General features: G+C 42.0%; 1 pseudogene; it reads left to right on the top strand.

The window, feature by feature from the left end:
- Window positions 1–10,252: 10,252 nt before the first annotated feature.
- Window positions 10,253–20,267, top strand: LOC136767309 (butyrophilin subfamily 1 member A1-like; annotated as a pseudogene).
- The last annotated feature ends 262 nt before the right edge of the window (window positions 20,268–20,529 follow it).

Raw genomic sequence — 20,529 nt, forward strand, 5'->3', positions numbered from 1 at the left:
TGCGCTTCATCAGAGCAGCTGAGGGGTTTCTGCTCGTCCCACAGCTGCCTCCTCCTGAGCAGGGCTGACTGGGCTGTGCAGTGAAGGGTCCTCACTCTCTCCATTATAGCGATCAGAGACCGTCTCTGTGATCCTGTTCAGAAATGTCAAACTTGTAGGAAAGTGTTTGAGCATCATGGAAAGGCTGGAATTGAATCTGCTTCACTGTGAACTGAGTTCTGTGTCTGTGGATTGTTGTGCTCACTGAGACTGTTGAAGTGTGTTTTTCAGTTTCCTCTAAACACTTCAAAGTATATGGATGTGTTGTGAATATTAGAGGACTGTTCTGTGTTTTAAGGGTGACTTCACAGTGTTATTATTGAACTCGATCAGAAGCCACACGATAGAATGTTTATATCGTCACCCGACTGACACACCAGACTGAGCAGCTGTGTAATTCTGTAAAAACTGTATTAATTCTATTATTATCACAGATTATTACTTGTTCTCTAATTGATTTCAATTAAAATGCCTTCCTTGTTTCACACTGAAATATGAGATATTTCATTCCAGGCTGTGAGTCACATAGTGATGTGTGTATCTGTGCGCCCGTATCGATGTCACTGTTCAGTTATTGACTGCTGGTGCCTGACGTTTTGCAAGAGTTTCTTATTTACAGTACAACACTCCAAGAACAAGCAGGATCTAAAGACAGCTGCAGTACAGGCCTGGCAGAGCATCACCAGGGAAGAAACCCAGCATCTGGTGATGTCTATGGGCTCCAGACTTCAGCCAGTCATTGACTGCAGAGGATTTGCAACCAAGTATTGAAGCTCACAATTTAATTCATGATTATGTTAGTTTGTCCAATTATTTTTGAGCCCTTAAAATTGTTGGGATTACATATATAAATTGGTGTAATTCCTACACTGTTCACCCAATTTGGATGTACCTACCCTCAAATTAAAGATGACAGTCTACACTGATAGCACACCTTGATTGTTTCCTTTCAAATCCAGTGTGGTGGTGTACAGATCCAAAATTATGAAAATGTATGGACCTAACTATACATATACACAATGTAATTCAGGCAATCTTATAGTGTCAACAAAACAGGGAAAGCAGAGTGCAAGATGAGGCAGTATTGGTGCTAATACTACACTCATGAACTAAAGTCTGGTCACTGCCTGTATCTACCATGGCCTCATACTCCATTTCATTCAACCCTACGGTCACCAACACATTCGACGGATTGCTTTTTAGTTGCCTACTCTCTTTTGGACGTGGCGCACAACACAAATGTGTCTCTCTCAACTTCCTGAGTGGATATTCTGGCTTAATGTTCCCTATCAGCCCACACCAATAACACACCACCTCCTTCTTAGAAGATACAGGGGAACCATGTCAGAAGAGAAACTAGACTGACCACCACGACCAACCTCAGACTTACCCCAGGCTGTTGGCATGGCTGTCTTTTTCTCACCCCGCCATGCTGGAATAAAATCCTCAGCTAGTTGTTCTGCCTCCTTGGATGTTTTCAGGTTGTGCTTCCTAATCCACACACAGACATCATTATTGATCCTTCAGAGCTGCTCCATGATCATCTGCTCACTTATTTCCTCCTTGGTGCAGGTTTTCAGACACACCACTACTCGATCAAGTCCTTCAGACGAGCCTGCAATTCTCTGAATGTATTGTCATAGCCCTGAACCTTTGTCTATAGGTCTCCACATTTATTTCATACTTTTCCAGGACTGCATCCTGTACTTTGTCATAATCCAGAAGATCCATCCAACATAAGCAGGTCTGGCTTTGCCTGTCAAAAGTGGGACCAAGTACAATGCCCAGTCTTCCATTGTACACTTACAGGCTAGGGCAATACGCTCGAAGGTAGTCAGATAATGTTCAATGTCCTCATCATCAGTGTATTTATTCAGCTTTGGTCCTCTCCAGCATGTGAAATGACTTTGTTCTGTTGGTGTACCAGTGAGGGACAGTACAGATGATACAACACCGCCTCCTGTCTCTCCCACTGTACTTCCCCTTGGAGCAGAGTGAGCTAATGTTATACAGAACGCCATCTTTGTGCTTGATGTGCCATCTTCCTCTCTGGCGTATTGTGAGACCATGTTGGTTGTAAGCACTTGGCCGAACTCTGCCACTCCCATCGTATCATCACTTGACATTGCAGGTCTCTTTTCAGCCACCATCGCGCCGCCTTCAACTGTCTCCTCTCTTGTTTGCTTAGGTTGCATCAGCCAACGGAAGAGAAAAACTAAAAGAAAATCCAAAAATCTAAAAATCAAAGCACTACTGCCCCCTACTGGACATTATCCCACTGCTAACACCAAATGTAAAGCGGGCGATCTTATATTGTCACAAAAACAGGGAAAGCACAATGCAAGGTGAGGCAGTACTTGTATAAATATAACTATTTATTGCATCCAAAACAAAATGCAAAAGCAAATAAAAATATAAACAAAAATAAATAATCAAACAAAGTCCAGAAAAAACACGTATAAATTGCAACGTCCCTCATCTTTCCATTCTGAGTGTGAGTGTGTATGTATATACACATAAACATTCTGGTCTGATGCAGACCACGAGCTGCAGTGTGACAAGCATTAGCCCTGATTCAAATTAATCCCCTATATGGTTTCACTACTCCGTTCACACAAATCTATGCCCCGTTCAGCACCAACAACCAAATCCTTCCCACCCCTTTAACATAAGAGGACCCAAGCCACACATATAAAGTTTAGCATGTCTGTACAAGCACACACACACACACTAACGGACTTTACCCCATCACAAACAACAGAAGGCGTCCCTCCAAACAAACAGAAAACTAAACAAACCAAAAAGACAGTTTAAATCAAACAATCTGCACAAAGCCTTCAACACACACACACACACACACACACACACACACACATATACACTGGCTCTCAAAAGTATTCACAATTGAATGCATAAGTAATCACCTCTTTAGTCAATCTTACCATAGAATCTTCCTCCACTTGGTCTCAGAGTCTCCACATGTCTTCTGGGAAACAATGTCTCCCAGCTCTGCCATGGAAGACTGTATCTCCTTTAGAGTTGCCATAGGCGTCTTGGTGGCCTCCCTGACTAGTGCCCTTCTGGCCCTGATACTCAGTTTTTGAGGATGGCCTGATCTAGGCAGATTCACAGTTGTGTCATATTCTCTTGGAAATGTTCTTATATCCTACCCCTGATTGGTGTTTTTGAAGAACCTTATTCGGGATTTGATTTGAATGTTCCTTCATCTTCATGATGTAGTTCTTGTTAGGAATTGTACTAACCAACTGTGGGACCTCCCAGAGACAGGAGTATTTAACCTGAAATCATGTGACACCTTCATTGCACAGAGGTGGACAGTGGTGGACATACAACTAATTACTTGACTTCTAAAGACAATTGGAAGCTCAATCAGGTGTGTTATAGCAAAGGGGGTGATTACTTATGCATTCAATTATTTTCTGTTTTGTATTTGTAATTAATTTAGAACAATTTGCAGATTATATTTTTCACTTTGATATTATGGGCATTTTCTGTGTTGATCAGTGGCAAAAACTCCTGATTAAATCCATTCTGATGTCATGTTCTAACACAATAACGTGGAAAAGGGGGGTGAATACTTTTGAGAGCAGCTGTATAGGTATTGTAGGAGTTGGAATTTTATTTACAGTTTTTTACAATCACTTTGGCACTAATTTCAGAACCTTGATGTCATTTTTCAAAACTCTAGACACAAAACTCACAACCGAGGATCAAAATGCAAATTTGCAACACTTTTTTCCAATTGCTTGGATACAATACACATAAACCTCAGATCATTTGTTCATTGAACTAAAATCACCTGTTCAAAATGACACAACTTAACATTAAAATATTACCATTTCAAAATGCAATTCACACATTACATCTGAGATGACTGTCGATTAATTTCATTACAAATATCGACTGATACAGCTGCTCAAAATGATAAGTAACTGTTGCATTACTCTTAATGCATAGTTTTATGGAAACTGATGAACAATATTCCATGTTTAGATCATGAAAGTTTCAGGATAATGAGATCCATTGACACCAATTACCGTGGAACAATAACCAGTTGGACTACATTATCTATGTATGTAATATTTCATCATCATTCTTTATCAGACACTGTTTCTATGGCCCCATGTGCCACTTTTCCAGACCATGTTTTCAGATTTGACATTGCTGTATGTATGCAGGCCTTTGTAATTGCTTTTCCAATACTGCCACTCATTACTGATGATTGATTTCACATTGTGGTACGAGTATATAGTGAAATGAGTGGTATCCACCTCAACAACACAGCGATAACAGGTCACCGGCAGGTGATCCAGGTCACAATAGAGGTCAAGCAGTGGGAGGAGGAAGACGAGGAAGACATGGTGGTCAAAGGAATGGCATGGGACAAGCACCCCTTTTGAGAGGTGGTCGTCGGCCTCGTCACAGAGGGCTTAGGCCTCAGCAGAGAGGCGGTCATGGGCCTCGTTTGAGAGGTGTGGGGGAACGTGGTAGAGGACAAGGCCACAGGCCAAGATAGCGGCAGCAACAGCAAGGAGTGTCCAGTGAAATCCGAGCAATAGTTGTAGACCATGTTGTAAATCATGGCATGACAATGACTGAGGCAGCTACAATGATTCAACCAAACCTCAGAAGATCAACCGTGGCCTCAATCATCAGAAGTTTCCGCAATGAGAACCAGTAAGTCTTCAGCATGCACTAAACACTAGGCTACTCTCAATTGTCAAATGACTGTATACTGCATATTAATGTGTACCACAGAGTAGGTGATGTGACTGAGGTGTCTCTAAAACAGCGATACTGTGTGCCTTTTGAAAGAAATGCAGACAGAGTGAAGCAACTGAGGACTGAGTATGTTCAGTTTCAAAATGCCTGTTGTGAAAAATTCCCCCAAAATTCTACATCATTGTAATCAGTAATTCTCTATCCAAAATGTCTTTTTAGAGGGTGATGGAGCTGGATGGTGACGAAAACCATCATAAATTCATCTTTTGGGTGAGGCAGGCTTCAACCTGGCCAAGACAAGGAGGAGAGGTCAGAATTTCATTGGCCAGCGGGCAACCATCTAAGTCCATGGACAACGTGGGCCAACATCACCATGTGTGCAGCTAATATCGGAAAATGGTGTTGTGGGACGCAGACCTCGCATTGGATCATATAATGCAGCTCTCCTTGTAACCTTCCTTGATGAGATAAATCAGGTCTGTAGAGCTGATGGCGTGACCTATCTCACTGTGTGGGATAATGTCAGGTTCCACCATGCTCAAATGGTGCAAGCATGGTTTCAGGCCCATCCACAATTTACCACTCTGTACTTACTTACCCCCACACTCTCCTTTCCTTAACCCAATTGAGGAATTGTTCTTCACATGTAGGTGGAAAGTATATGATAGGCACCCTCACGAACAAGTCACCCTTCTCCAGGCCATGCTTGACGCATGCAATGACATCACGGCAGACCAGTGTCAGGCCTGGATTTGGATTTGCCCGAAGATTCTTCCCAAGATATTTGGATAATGAACACATCCATGGTAATGTGGATGAGAACCTGTGGCCATATCCACAAGACAGGGTTTATGGAAATTTAGAAGAACAGTAATCAATCCTTTGTTTTGCTTTTGTCATACAGATGAGGAACACGGCAGTGGAAGTTTTACTGTCGTGTTCTTTTTCTTTTTTGTAGCTATTTATTTTTGCTTTGATTCGAAGAAACCTATGTTGTGATTCTATTGTATTTAATCAATACATCTCAGCGTTTGTTCAATTATTCCACTGTGTCTGTAGTATTCTCTCTACTAGTCCTTTTACAGTGATGTATTTACCTGTAGTACCATAATGAACATGTATCACATATTTTGTACTACAATATTTAATGATTGTACGAACAACTACACAGTGAAACTATCGGTATCTTGTGTGTTTATCTAAATAAATGTTCCTATGGTATTTCATGATAAATTAGTTATTTGAACCAATGATTTTGCAATTGCAAGATTTCTTTAAAGATATGAATGCACAATGCAATGTTTTGAACATTGGACAGCCTGTGTTACAAGTGATGACTATTTTGAGTTTTGTGTCTAGAGTTTTGAAAAATGACATCAAGGTTCTGAAATGAGTGTCGAAGTGATTGTAAAAAACTGTAATTAGTATTGAAAGTTGTTTTTGTGTTTATTACTTGTGCACACACTGTTTTGAAGTGATTTATTTATTTTCTGTCTGTGTGTGAGGAGATGAAGACGAAGTGAAAATGTAAAAATGTCCTTGGTCCAGTTGGAGTTTGTGTGTGTGTGTGTGTTGCTGTCCAGACCCCCAGACTCCACACTGCGCTCCAGCAGTCAGCAGGTGAGGGAGGGAGAGAGAGGCGGCTCCTGAGGGCCTGACACTGAGGACTGGGCTGTGTTCATAGTGTACTGAGGTGCCCAAACAGACATTATTTTCAATACATCTGTATTTGACCTCAGTATAGAGTAAAGAACTGTATTGGGTTCACAGTCCTGGATTGTAGTGAATGTGTGATTCCTACAGCCCACAGACTGGCTCAGCCGTTTATACCTGGCTGCAGTGCAGTGCAGACTGAAGGGTAATCACGATGCCCTGTCGAATGCTATATGTGATTGAACTGTCTGTCATTGTGACCTGCTAACTGGGACTCTGCTCTGTCTCTTCCTGTCTGGATTAATGAATGGGTTGTTTTGATAGTTGATAGTAAATCCATTAAATTAAATACCACAGCAGTGTCTTTCTTCATGCAGAGTCTGAAAGTGGCACGAGTGTCGGACATGTACTTTAGTCTGTTTTGACCAAGTTTGTTTGTTTTTTGTTAATTTATTATCTTTTAGATCAACAGGAAGCGAAAATAACTGAGTACCAGAGCACAGAAACAGCACACAGGAAACAGGAAGATAGAGGAGATGGCATGTACCTTAAAACTGAATGTAACATCAGCTTGTTCTGTTCATCAGGAGTGTCCTGCACATCTAATTCTGATTAGACATCATCAGTTCTGATCTAATAAGACGGCGATTAATGAAGTTAGAGGACAAATTCAAAGTAGCTGTGTGACTCTGCATTGGTGGTATTGTGGTTTAAAGACAGACCAGCACAGCAGCTCTGAAAGGAAGGCCGCAGCTGCACTTGACAGAAGCGATAGAGAACCGGAGAGCTGCTCGCTGGCGCTGGTAAGAGCTGCTGATCTCTTTATTTCCCTCTCTGTGAAGATGTGAGATCACTGCTGTGAGGGGATAGTGAGCTGTGCTGGAGAACACACATTTTGAAACAGTGTTTTTGTGTTGTAGAAATGACATGCATTCTACATTTTCAAGAAACTTTGTTGCTTGCAACATTTTCAAATTATTTTAGATTTTATAGAAGCAAAATTACATAATTACGAATTGCAAACTATTTAAACAATCACAGTTGTGATCAAAGTCATACCAAAGTGAATACCTGCTTCACTGCAACTTACAAAATATGCATTGAAAGTATAAAATAATAAGGCCAAACTGATGTGGGACAGTGGGACAAATAAGACTATAGTTTGCGCCCACTTTTATTTAAATGCAATGTTCTGAAAAAACAAAGCCAATTAATATTTGGACACAATCGTGGCTGATGTGTCGGCTCAGGGGGCATGTGCTGTGGTTGAGGAAATGCTGCTCGAAGATGCAGAAAACTTTGTAACGGTTTGTACAATGATGCTGGGGTGCCAGGCAAAAATTAAAAGTCGAATAAATCTCGTTGTTACTGGGACTCAGCAGAAAGACTACCAAGTCTAATATGGAGCAGTAAAATGAATAACTGGAATTGGAAAGAGTTTAAAACAGCTAAATATACATTCTGTATCGAAGCATCAATACACATATTTTATCATCTGAGCTCTGTTGATATGGAAGACTGTATCGAGTGTTTGTTTTTCTGTAAGAAGGGCGTTTCTGTTCCAACAAACTGAGTCTATCTTCTCTCCCCTCCGTGCTGGTAAATCAGTAAAGTGTAGGGTCCGACTTTCTTGTGGCTAAACATAAGAGGGCATAATCAGATTGTATGGTTTTTTTAATCAATAATTTGACCCCAGTTGATACATGTGGACTTTCAGAACTATAGGGCCAACACCACCTGATATTCACAAAATTACTTCAAAAAGCACGTTTATTATAAAATTGCGATCTCTCTCCCATAACTGCTGTTTCTGGTGAGGCCTGATGCCTCTGACATTGATACTCAGTTCTGTGATCGCTGCTTGTCAGGGTTGTGCTGGGATGGGTAATACAGTCAGTAGGTTAGTGATGACTGGTTTCATATGGTCTGCTTTAGCCTGTGGCTTCTGTAAGTATCCCTCTTGTACAGTGATTAGGTGCTTAAGACTGTGCTGTATTAAACAGGTCCATTCAGTTTATTGATTTGTTCTACTTTGTATTTTCTGGTGTTAGCGTGCGTGTGTCCAGTGATGGCGTCTGATCCAGTAGAGTGGCTGTGTGTGACTGCGCTGCTGCTCCTCCAGGCCTCTGTGTGCAGACCAGGTACAGCACCGACTCTCACCGACTGCACAGCACAACACACACATGTACAAACACACAAATACATGCACACACACACACACTTCTACTTACATTACATAATGTACATCCTTTATCAATGTGTAATCTGTCTCTGCAGGGGAAATCAAGACATTACAGTGTTTCCCCATTGTTTACACACTAAAAGTGGAACTTGAGGCACAATGACCAAAACTTGTAACTTGTAACACCAGACATTTGTATTATAGAATTGCAAAAGCAGAACATTTGCCAGTAGTATTGCTGATTTGGTGTGGGGTTCTGGTAAATAGGTTACAGGTTTTGGTGATTATGCCTCAAGTTCCATTTTTATTGTGTAAACAATTAGGGGGGGAAACTGTAATGCCACATTAGTGTGATATAGGTAGTCACTACGTTCTAGTCATTTAATTGTGTGACTCATTTGGATGCAGTTTCATTTTGAACAGTTTTTGATTGCAGTGTTTCATTTTGCAAGATTTCTGTGGGTCCTGGCGAAATCAGCTAACTGTTTTTGTGTTTAGAGTTTTGAATACATGAGTTTCAGAAAATGTGTGTTAGTCTGCCAGGGGGGCACCAACTATCCACATCAGTAAATGTAACCCACTCAACTACACCATTCCTGTTATGTTTGAAGTGAGGAGGGAAGCCTCACGGTGACCCTTCCCCAATACAGGTTCGTTAAGTATCCCAGAGTGCGCACCATGGACAACAATCAAATTAACAAGCTTTTATTAGGCACAAGTCAATAAATCACAAAACATTCCAAAGTACATACAGTATTCACACACCATTCACAGTTACAATAAAGACAAAATCCCACTCTACTACATGTTTAAAATCTTCATATTACACACAATATTTCCTCATAATACAATCTACAAAAAGAGAGCAACAAAGATTGAATGTCCTTCGCATTCTGGTCTTACTCCATCGAGAACATCACTTACAGTCTCTCTGCGTCATCCCCACTCCACAATTCCACTGTTCGCCACCAGAGGTCATCATCCCCCGAATTCGAACCTGTCTTTCTCATTCCCCAGCATCAATCATCCAATTAACATTCCACAGCACCATGTGCACCTGCAGCATTCACCTCCACTCTCATTGGATCAGCACCTCACATCCCTGTCCCCAGCTTCACTCTGCTCTGTATATAAACCCCTTGTTCATTGCATTCAGGGTTCTGTCTGGCTTTTCCTTGTGTTGTCATTTCTAAGTGTTTTCCCTGGTTTTGCCTTATTATTGATCTCTGCTTTGCCTGCCCTGACTAGTCTTGGATTTGCTATTTTGCCCTGTTTAAACAATCACCTGACCTCTTGCCTGTCCCACTGGATGACTCTTTTGCCTATTCCCACGGATCCTGTTTCCCGGCCCTCGACCCTTGCCTGTTTTGACACTTCTTTGGCTCTCCGCACCTGGGTTTGTCTGTCCTGTGCCTAGTCTGTCATTACACTCTCCTTTTTATTTCTTAACCCTGGAACTGTCCATCCTTCCAATACAGTTCAGACATGAAAAACAAGGTCTATGATTCCACAGTCACTGGGGAGCGCACTATCTATAAATCCAATTGCTATTCGCCAGATGGCCGGAACAACTCAAGCCTGCTTCACCTAGGGAACCAGAATATCCTTTTCTGGCCACTGCATGCTTCCCCAATCATGGTGGTGTCCCAGTCATGTTACTGGCCCTATGGGCCACTGAGGGCACTCCTTCAGCCTCTTTTTAAGCCCTCTGTTTGGTTGAATCTCCTTGACCTCTGTGTTTTACCCCTTTTATCCACACCGATCCACTCCTAGGAGAGGTGGAGTGACACAATGATCAGTGCAGGTACATGACATTAGGTTATTGGCTTGATCAGGAAAAAAAATTACTTGTGCACTAATTGAAAGCAATATAATCAACCCAGACAATTGAAAGAAAATAAAATTTGGAAGAGAAAATCATTAAACAGTACCACACACTAAATCAATTAATTAAGGTCAGAGCTCCTGTGACATTAACAATTGGGGAAAACGATTTAATGTGAAATGCAAGTTCTCATTTCTTCTGTTTCTGAACAGAGATTCATAACAGAGTGAAAACAGGTTTAAGAGGATAACCAGTAGTCCTGTAATATAAACTGTTTCTAAACATCACATACAATCCTCAGACTGGCCCAGTCATACCTACACTACAAATACAGTACACAGATTCTGTTCTGTGACAGGAGGCTCTGTGTCCCAGAGCGTGTTTTCAGCAGCTGTTTCTCTTCCCAGAGAAGTTTCAGGTTGTTGGCCCAGCTGAGCCTATAGTGGCTGTAGCCGGTGAAGACGTCCTGCTGCCCTGTCACCTCTCAGCCAACATCAGCACTGAGGACATGGGCATCAGGTGGTTCAGAGAGGAGTTCACTTCCCCAGTGTTTCTGTACCAGAATCACAGAATACACCTTCAAAATCAACTGCAGTCCTACAGGGGGAGAGGTGCACTGTTTCCAGAGGAGCTCAGTAAAGGCAACACGTCTCTAAGACTGACTGCGGTGCAGGTCTCTGATGAAGGACGCTTTAAGTGTTTTGTTGATTCGCCTCAGTGCTACGACGACACTGACATTCAGGTGGAAGTGAGAGGTCAGTTCTGTCTTCTTTTATCATTGTTCCTCTCCAGTGGGAATTGGTGTTCTGCAATACCTCATTTGGCAACCTCTTCACACGCTGCATAAGAGCACGATCTTCAGTAATATCAGGATTTGGATACTAGACCCTTTATTTGTTAAATGGTTGTCAATTTAAAGACAGATTCAGGTACGAAGTGTGTTAGAGACTAATACAACTTTGCTAATGCTACTGCATGGTGGAATACTTGATGATCATTTTTACATTTTATTTGAACTGGAAATCAAGTCTTTACAAAGCAATAGTGTGGAGAAGCTCTTATTAAATAAGGGAGTGTTTGTCATGTACAGTGAATCTATAGAAGCACATCTAGGCTGAGTGTCCAGCAGGACAGGAGCCCCTCTCAGCAGCTGGTCTCTCAGGAGGAGGGAGGAGTAATTAATTATAAGTGGCATTCCCAATCAAGATGTTGTTAATTCACTTGTGCCTCTCTTCTCTCTGTGTCAGCGGTGGGCTCCCAGCCAGTAATCTCTATTGAGGGGCACCAGGGTGGGGGGCTCAGTCTGCTGTGTGAGTCTCAGGGCTGGTACCCGGAGCCTGAGGCTGTGTGGCTGGACAGTGAGGGACGGAGACTCAGTGCTACCCATGCAGAGAGACGCAGAGACGGGGCCTCTTCACTGTGAGGCAACGTGTGATCGTACAGGAGAGACGCGCCAACAGGTTCACCTGCCGTGTGGAGCAGCTGCAGCTCAATCTAGTGAAGCTGACAGAGATCGACATTACCAGTGAGTGACAGGGCTTCACACTCAGAGCTTTACACAGCGTCACGCTGCAGTCACAGGTGTGCAATGACACGGCCTCGTGTTTTACAGGTGAATTATTCCCTCGAGTCTCTCCCTGGCTGGTGGCTGTTTCTGTGTTTCTGGCGTGTGCTCTGATTGTGTCGGCTGTTGGCATTTATTTCTACATCAGACTGCACAGACACAAAGGTATGTCAGTCCTTTCAATGAGTTTGACTGAATGTTCGTTAATCCTGCTGTGTGTGGAAATCTGCAGCTGAGACGTGTTGCTCAGTTTTTGTTGTCAACAGCAACAAGGAAGACCGCACACTCAGAATACAAGCACAAAATTATTAAATTGTTTATTAAAAACCGACGTTGCAGCACTTTATCAGGGTGAGAAAACCAATTCGAATTTCAATTAATTAAAAGTTCATTCATGTTAGTATTGTATAGTGTTTAAATTACTAACGTGGGAATCTATAACACAGACAATTGGATAAATACAATAGAATACATTAAAATTTTATTCAGCTTCTTTCAAGTTAATTCCTAAAAATATATGCAGTGAGGGGAAAAAGTATTTGATCCCCTGCTGATTTTGTACGTTTGCCCACTGATAAAGAAATGATCAGTCTATAAATTTAATGGTAGGTGTATTTTAACAGTGAGAGACAGAATAACAGCAAACAAATCCAGAAAAACGCATTTCAAAAAAGTTATACATTGATTTACATGTTAATGAGGGAAATAAGTATTTGATCCCCTATCAATCAACAAGATTTCTGGCTCCCAGGTGTCTTTTATACAGGTAACGAGCTGAGATTAGGAGCACTCTCTTAAAGGGAGAGCTCCTAATCTCAGCTCGTTACCTGTATAAAAGACACCTGTCCACAGAAGCAATCAATCAATCAGAGTCCAAACTCTCCACCATGGCCAAGACCAAAGAGCTGTCCAAGGATGTCAGGGACAAGACTGTAGACCTACACAAGGCTGGAATGGGCTACAAGACCATCGCCAAGCAGCTTGGTGAGAAGGTGACAACAGTTGGTGCGATTACTCGCAAATGGAAGAAACACAAAATAACTGTCAGTCTCCCTCGGTCTGGGGCTCCATGCAAGATCTCACCTCGTGGAGTTTCAATGATCATGAGAACGGTGAGGAATCAGCCCAGAACTACACGGGAGGATCTTGTTAATGATCTCAAGGCAGGTGGGACCATAGTCACCAAGAAAACAATTGGTAACACACTACGCCGTGAAGGACTGAAATCCTGCAGCGCCCGCAAGGCCCCCCTGTTCAAGAAAGCACATGTACAGGCCCATCTGAAGTTTGCCAATGAACATCTGAATGATTCAGAGGAGAACTAGGTGAAAGTGTTGTGGTCAGATGAGACCAAAATCGAGCTCTTTGGCATCAACTCAACTCACCTTGTTTGGAGGAGGAGGAATGACCCCAAGAACACCATCCCCACTGTCAAACATGGAGGTGGAAACATTATGCTTTGGGGGTGTTTTTCTGCTAAGGGGACAGGAAAACTGCACCGCATCAAAGGGACGATGGACGGGGCCATGTACCGTCAAATCTTGGGTGAGAACCTCCTTCCCTCAGCCAGGGCATTGAAAATGGGTCGTGGATGGTATTCCAGCATGACAATGACCCAAAACACACAGCCAAGGCAACAAAGGAGTGGCTCAAGAAGAAGCACATTAAGGACCTGGAGTGGCCTCGCCAGTCTCCAGACCTTAATCCCATAAAATCTGTGGAGGGAGCTGAAGGTTCGAGTTGCCAAACGTCAGCCTCGAAACCTTAATGACTTGGAGAGGATCTGCAAAGAGGAGTGGGACAAAATCCCTCCTGAGATGTGTGCAAACCTGGTGACCAACTACAAGAAACGTCTGACCTCTGTGATTGCCAACAAGGGTTTTGCCACCAAGTACTAAGTCGAAGGGATCAAATACTTATTTCCCTCATTAACATGCAAATCAATGTATAACTTTTTTGAAATGCGTTTTTCTGGATTTTTTTGTTGTTATTCTGTCTCTCACTGTTAAAATACACCTACCATTAAAATTATAGACTGATCATTTCTTTGTCAGTGGGCAAACGTACAAAATCAGCAGGGGATCAAACACTTTTTTCCCCCACTGTACTGTATACATTGCAATGCAACTCAAAACTGGTACACAGCTTATATTCACAGTCACAAGAAAGTAACTACTTTCCCAAACACTAAATTACATGGTTGTGATCACAATAAAAATACAAAAACAAAGAGGTATAAAACTCATACAAAACACATATTTTCTGTCACAAAATTATAAAGAAACAAACAACTGTCAATGTTGAGTCTGATCTAATTAGTACAAGAAAAAAAGGCTTATTACATTACATTATTTGTCATTTAGCAGACACTCTTATCCAGGGCAACTTACATTTGTACCCATTTATACAGCTGGGCATTTTACTGGAGTGAAATACCTTGCTACAAGTTCTACAACACTATTCCTCCATAAAATAAAAACATAATGAATGTATCTTTTCCAAGTGATAATATGTTTAAAAAATTTGCTGAACATCGTAGTACCATCAAATGTCAAAAAACAACCTATCCCATAGCTGTTCACTGTATTGATGCTCAACATCCTATTTCTTCCTTGCGTTATTTAGCAATTGAAAAGGTTAATTTGCCCAGAAGGGGAGGGGATCTTAATAATTTACTGTTACAAAGATAATTGTATTGTTTCATTGAAAACCCTAACCCCTTTGGGTATGAATGTGGGTTTTTAATTCAAGTGTCAGTGTTGCTGTGTCACAGCAGCCTGCTTCCCCGGACACTGCCAGGCCATCAGCTGAAATACAGCAACACTCAGTTAAAGGGACATGATCGACTTGCAGAGTTTTCCAGCACACTGATCTGCACAGCATGTGCTCTAAGTAGCCATTACAGAATAATGACTTCACCCCCATACAGCACCACTGGCTCCTCCACACAGAGTTGTTGGTCTCTGTAGCTGTAGTTCAAGATTAAAGAGCTTCTCTGAAGGTTCCCCTGATGAGCAGCCCAGTGCTCCTCTCTCTGAGGACTGGTTCTGGACTCTGTCAGACAGGTGCTGCTCAGAGACTAAAGGTTCATCCATAAACACACAGAGACGGTATCCCACCAGAGCCACAGCACCTCAGGGACCTCAGTGGCCCTGAGTCTGTGGGAGGCAGTGGGTGAGGAGTGTGGGTGCTGGGTGCAGCTCTCCCTGCTGATCCTGCAGTCTGCACTGGGGCACTGGGGCACTGACTGACTGCTCTTTTTCTCCTTCACAGATGATCTTTCTGCAGAAAATGGTGAGAGCACATCAACCATCTTACTGTCCATTTACTGTTTTTCTAATGAAATGCATTCTGTATATTTAAATTTACTGTGACTCTATATATTTAGTAAATTTTCATGAAGTATTTCTTTTTTTTTCCTCTGAAAATAAGAAATGACATAAGTCAGCCGAGATTGTAGACTGCATTTTACCTGTATGTCTTTTTTAATGTAATGTTTTTATTTGGTGATATTTTGTCAGTTTGTCATTATAATTTTAGTTTTGACACTGTCTGTCTGTCATCTGCAGGTGTGCTCTCTGATCAGCTGGGTGAGTAGTCAGTGTGCTCTGTGCTGCTGTGACTGCTGCTGTGTTGATGGATCTGTCTGACAGTCTGCCCAGGCAGGCAGTGCTGCCCTCTGTTGGCCAGTGTGTGCAGAGCGCTGTGGACGACCCTGCCAGCATAGATCATGTGGGTTGTTTTCTTCTTGGCAGGACTTAGTTCTAGGTTGGAATTATATTTAAGTAAAAATACATGAAAAGAAGAATACTGGAATTAGGAAACCCTAAGACTGTAATCTTCATCGTGAAATGTAAGTAAAATATATACCGTTTTATATATTTAAATTTTACATAGAATGAATACTGGAATTAACAACAATACATAATTTTGAACATTGTATTTAAATACCTTCCCCCCTGTACCGGCAAAGATACCGGTTTCTATTTTATGTAATACATGTTTAAGCCTGAAATGTACATGTTACTGATGTTATTTTGCATTCATACTATATTGGTTTGCATGTGTATTATATCGGTTTGCGTCCTGCCTTCTAAAGGCAAGAAACCAATCAGACGCATCATCCTGTCCTGCCCTCGGGGCAGCGCTGCCCTCGAAACAGCGTTGGTTTCCAAAACTTCAACTGAGCCTTTCATCCCCTCACTGCTCCTGTACAGAAACTCTTACAATAGCATCCTTGACCTTGGTTTAGTGTTTCTCCATAATGGGGCGCCGGCTCCCCTGATTTAGGGACAGGCAGCTGTGTCTGTGTTCAGTGCTCAATGCTCAGTGCTGTCTGCCCATAGAGTCTAAAATGTCAAGTACAGGTGCCTCTCTGACTCTGTCACTGCTGACATCATCCATCTTTGTGTCCATTTACTTTTTGTTTTTGTGTGATTAAAGGCAAGCTTCTATATTGCAATTGTCTATGACTCTGTATATTTAATACATTTGCATTAATTGCTGTGCAGAATGTTATAGTTTTCCCTCCCTCTTAAATAATCAATGACACAACAGACAGCACACATTGTGGATTGCATTTTACCTGTATGCTTTTTTAAATAATATTTTATCACTTTGTATTCACACTGAATACACTATGAAGTGTTAGTTTTCAATTTTTTTCTGAAGGAGCCCTCCTGTAGCTCCAGCAGTGAGTTAACCCTGTGTCTGTCTCTTCTCCTTCATCTGCAGATCTGCTCTCTAAACAGCTGGGTGAGTTTTCAGTGTGTTCTGTGCTGCTGTGTTTACTGTACTTTCTGACAGGCTGTGCTGCCATCTATTGGCCAATGTGTGCAGTGTGCTGTGGGGCTCCAGTGCCACTGGTTTATAGACATGCAGTTGTCTCTTCTGTCTGGGCCGTTTCCCAAAAGCAAAGTGAGCCGATCAAGCATTGTAAGTGAGACATTAAAAATCTGATGTGTTTCCAAACACTGTCACTAGGCAAGATATTGGTGAACAGCGTCATGAGTTCATGAGTGATCTGGTTCTGGGGTAATCGTGAAGAGAGACGTGGGTCATGAAAGTACATAAATGTATTGGGCAAACAGCTCCCTCTCTATATGTGGAGTGCGGCTGTGATTCACAGAGTTATTGGACACAATCATCGCTGACACTGCCAGCACTTCACATTAGTAAGATACTAATTGATCTTTGATGCTCTCTTTTTTGTTTTCCTTTGACTTTGTTTCATTAGACATCTCTGTTGGCCTCGACTTCATTGACAAGTGTTTCCACCTCTGATTTGTGTAAATCCATTATTTCGTGATTCTCAGTACCGTTACTGGGACAGCGCATTCTGTGATCTACTTCAGGGTCGTTTTTTAGCTGCAGTTTCTGAAGGAGGTGTGGGGAAACATACAGGGGATCGATCAGGGTCAGCCTCGTTTAGTAATGAGAATGATCTTGAAACTTTAAGTACTATCTTTATCGGGAAACAGCCCCCTGGTGTCTGAGCTGCCAGGTACCTCCGTGACACTGTTTCTAGTGCTCGGCCCTCAGACTCCCACACTGATGCACTACTGGTTCTCTGAGCTCCACAATAAGCAAACTACACAATTCACACAAGATTGCAACACAACAAAGACCTAAAATGCTTTATGGAGTTAAATATGATGAGCCAACAGGGTTTCACTCCTGTCTTGAGGAGCCTCCGTTTCTTTTTCATTTAAATGTTTTCCTTTGTTTTTTAGTCATAAGAACTTAAGAACAATCCAACATCTATCTGGCAGATCGGAGCATAGGGGACACGCTGGATAAGATTAATGTGAGACAACAGACATCAGAAATAACAACACATACAAATAGAACATAAGAACATAAGAAAGTTGACAAACGAGAGGAGGCCATTCGACCCATCGTGCTCGTTTGGTGTTCATTAAAAACAAAGTGATCCAAGGATCCTATCCAGTCTATTTTTAAATGTTCCCAAACTCTCAGCTTCTACCACATCGCTGGGGAGTTTGTTCAGATTGTGACGACTCTCTGTGTGAAGAAGTGTCTCCTGTCTTCTGTCTTGAATGCCTTGAAGCCCAATTTCCATTTGTGTCCCCGGGTGCTTGTGTCCCTGCTGATCTGGAAAAGCTCCTCTGGTTTGATGTGGTCGATGCCTTTCATGATTTTGAAGACTTGAATCAAGTCCCCACGTAGTCTCCTCTGTTCCAGGGTGAAAAGGTTCAGTTCCTCAGTCTCTCAGTAGGACATTCCCTTCAGACCTGGAATAAGTCTGGTTGCTCTCCTCTGAACTGCCTCTAGAGCAGCGATATCTTTCTTGAAGTGTGGAGCCCAGAACTGCACACAGTATCCAGATGAGCTCTAACTAGTGCATTGTACAGTCTGAACATCACTGCCCTTGTTCTCAATTCTACACTTTTGACAATATACCCTAACATTCAGTTTGCTTTTTATTGCTTCCCCACATTGTTTGGATGGAGAAAATGAGGAGTCCACATAGACTCCTAGGTCTTTCTCTTGCTTTACTTTTTGCTTATTAGTCTGTAATTTCCTGGCTCAGTTTTGTCCCCTTTCTTGTGGATTGATATGACATTTGCTGTCTTCCAGTCAGTTGGCACATCCAGTGTCATTTGGAATATCTGAGTTTGCGGCCTATAAATAATTTCCCTCATTTCTTTAAGTACTGTTGGAAATAAATCATCTGGCCCAGGTGATTTGTTGGTTTTTAATTCTGCTAGTCCCTTTAGTACCTCCTCCTCATTTATCCTGATCTCTCTTAGGGTTTGACTGGACTGATTGTTAACCTGTGGCATGTCATCTGTTTTTTCTTTTGTAAAAACCTCTGTGAAATACTCATTCAGAACATTTGCCACATCTTGTTTGTTTTCCAAGATACCTAAATTTTTGCCCTTTATCGGTTTCACTTCCTCCTTTATTGACCTCTTGCTGTTGTAATATTGAAAAAAGGTCTTTGCATGAGTTTTAGCTCCAAGAGCTGTTTCTTTCTATTTCCCTCTTTGCTTTGCTGATCCCTTTCTTAACATCTTCAACATTTTCTTTGTATTTTGTTTAATCTCCATCCCTATTGTTTGCACTATACAACATTTTCTTTCTCTTGATATTTTTTGCATACTTCTATTAAATAATTTTGGCCAATGTTTTTTGGTCCTCAATTTGATAAGTTTTGGTACAAATTCCTCCTGAGCCTCAAATAGTATATTTTTAAAATATAACCATCCATTTTCAACTGACTCTGTATCCAATGGGCTCCAGTCTACCTCTTCTAAGTGCCGCCTCATACCTTCAAGGTTTGCTTTTCTAAAATTGTAGACCATTGTTTTAGACTTGGTCCTTGCTTTTTGAAAGAATGCCTCAAAGCTAACCATGTTGTGATCACAATTTGTCATTGGTTCTCTAACTAGTGTCCCTCTGACTCGATCCTGGTAATTTGAAAAGATCAAATCAACGCATGACCCTTAGTGCACTCATTCACTTTCCTTCTGAGAAGAAAAATCAAATCACAGGAATAGAGGCTTTAATTGTTGGGCACAGAGGTTTAGCAATGTGCTATTTTCTAAAATGAAAGCAAGCTGACTTTAGTACGAGCTTCTTATTCTTATCAAGCACTGTTTATAGTCTGTCAAAATGAGTGCTTGTGTGTGTGTTTTGTTGTTGTTTTCTTGACAAAACAAATGCACACAGCCCATAATACTCTGATGCCACTTTCTTTTTTTTCAGAAATTGAGAAGATGTGGACAACTGAAGGTGAGCAAGTGTTCAATAGTGACACAGTGACCCACAGTGTGTTCAGGGCTGTGCACTGAAGTGTGGAGCTCTGAACAGAGATGCTCTTATAAGCAGCAGGGTGTCACTCAGTGTGGGCAGAGGAGCCACAGATCTCAGGCTGCATGGTGCTCCAGTTCTCACTTCAGACCTCTTGTGTCCAATCCTGCAGTAAAGACCTTGTTATAGAGAGGTTTCCTGCAGTTCTCTAACCTGGTGTTTCCTCTTGTCTCCAGAACTGCTGAAGGCCCGCAGGAACGCAGGTGAGTCTTTTCCATTGCCTGAGCACATGTCTGTGGCACAAACACATAGCTGTGCCTCTCTAATACTGCAGTACAGGTCTGTATTGGGAGAAATTCAAATACTGCAGCATGAGCCATGATACCCATGCAGACAAGGTTCCTCTATGACTCCCTCAGGTGAGTTAATTTCAAATTAGCTAGAAATGCTGTCAATCCATTCCTGATCCTTGTACATTCACCAGTCCACATGAGTAAATAGTTCTTTTAATCATAATTTCCTTAATAATAACGAATACTGTGGTGACAGTGTGGCAGCTGGCTCAGGAGTACAGCACAGCCAGCGTCACTCTGACCGCTGACCTCTGACCTCTGACCTCTGAGTGCTGTGTGGGGTGTGTGATCACATGACACAGCCTGAGAGCAGAGAAAGAGTCAGACGACTGGAGGGCAGGTCAGCGGGGTCTGACGGGTCAGTGTATCCTAGTGAGGCCCAGTGACCAGAGCG

The sequence above is a fragment of the Amia ocellicauda genome, chromosome 14 (genome assembly GCF_036373705.1).
Source record: "Amia ocellicauda isolate fAmiCal2 chromosome 14, fAmiCal2.hap1, whole genome shotgun sequence".
Taxonomy (NCBI): Eukaryota; Metazoa; Chordata; class Actinopteri; order Amiiformes; family Amiidae; genus Amia; species Amia ocellicauda.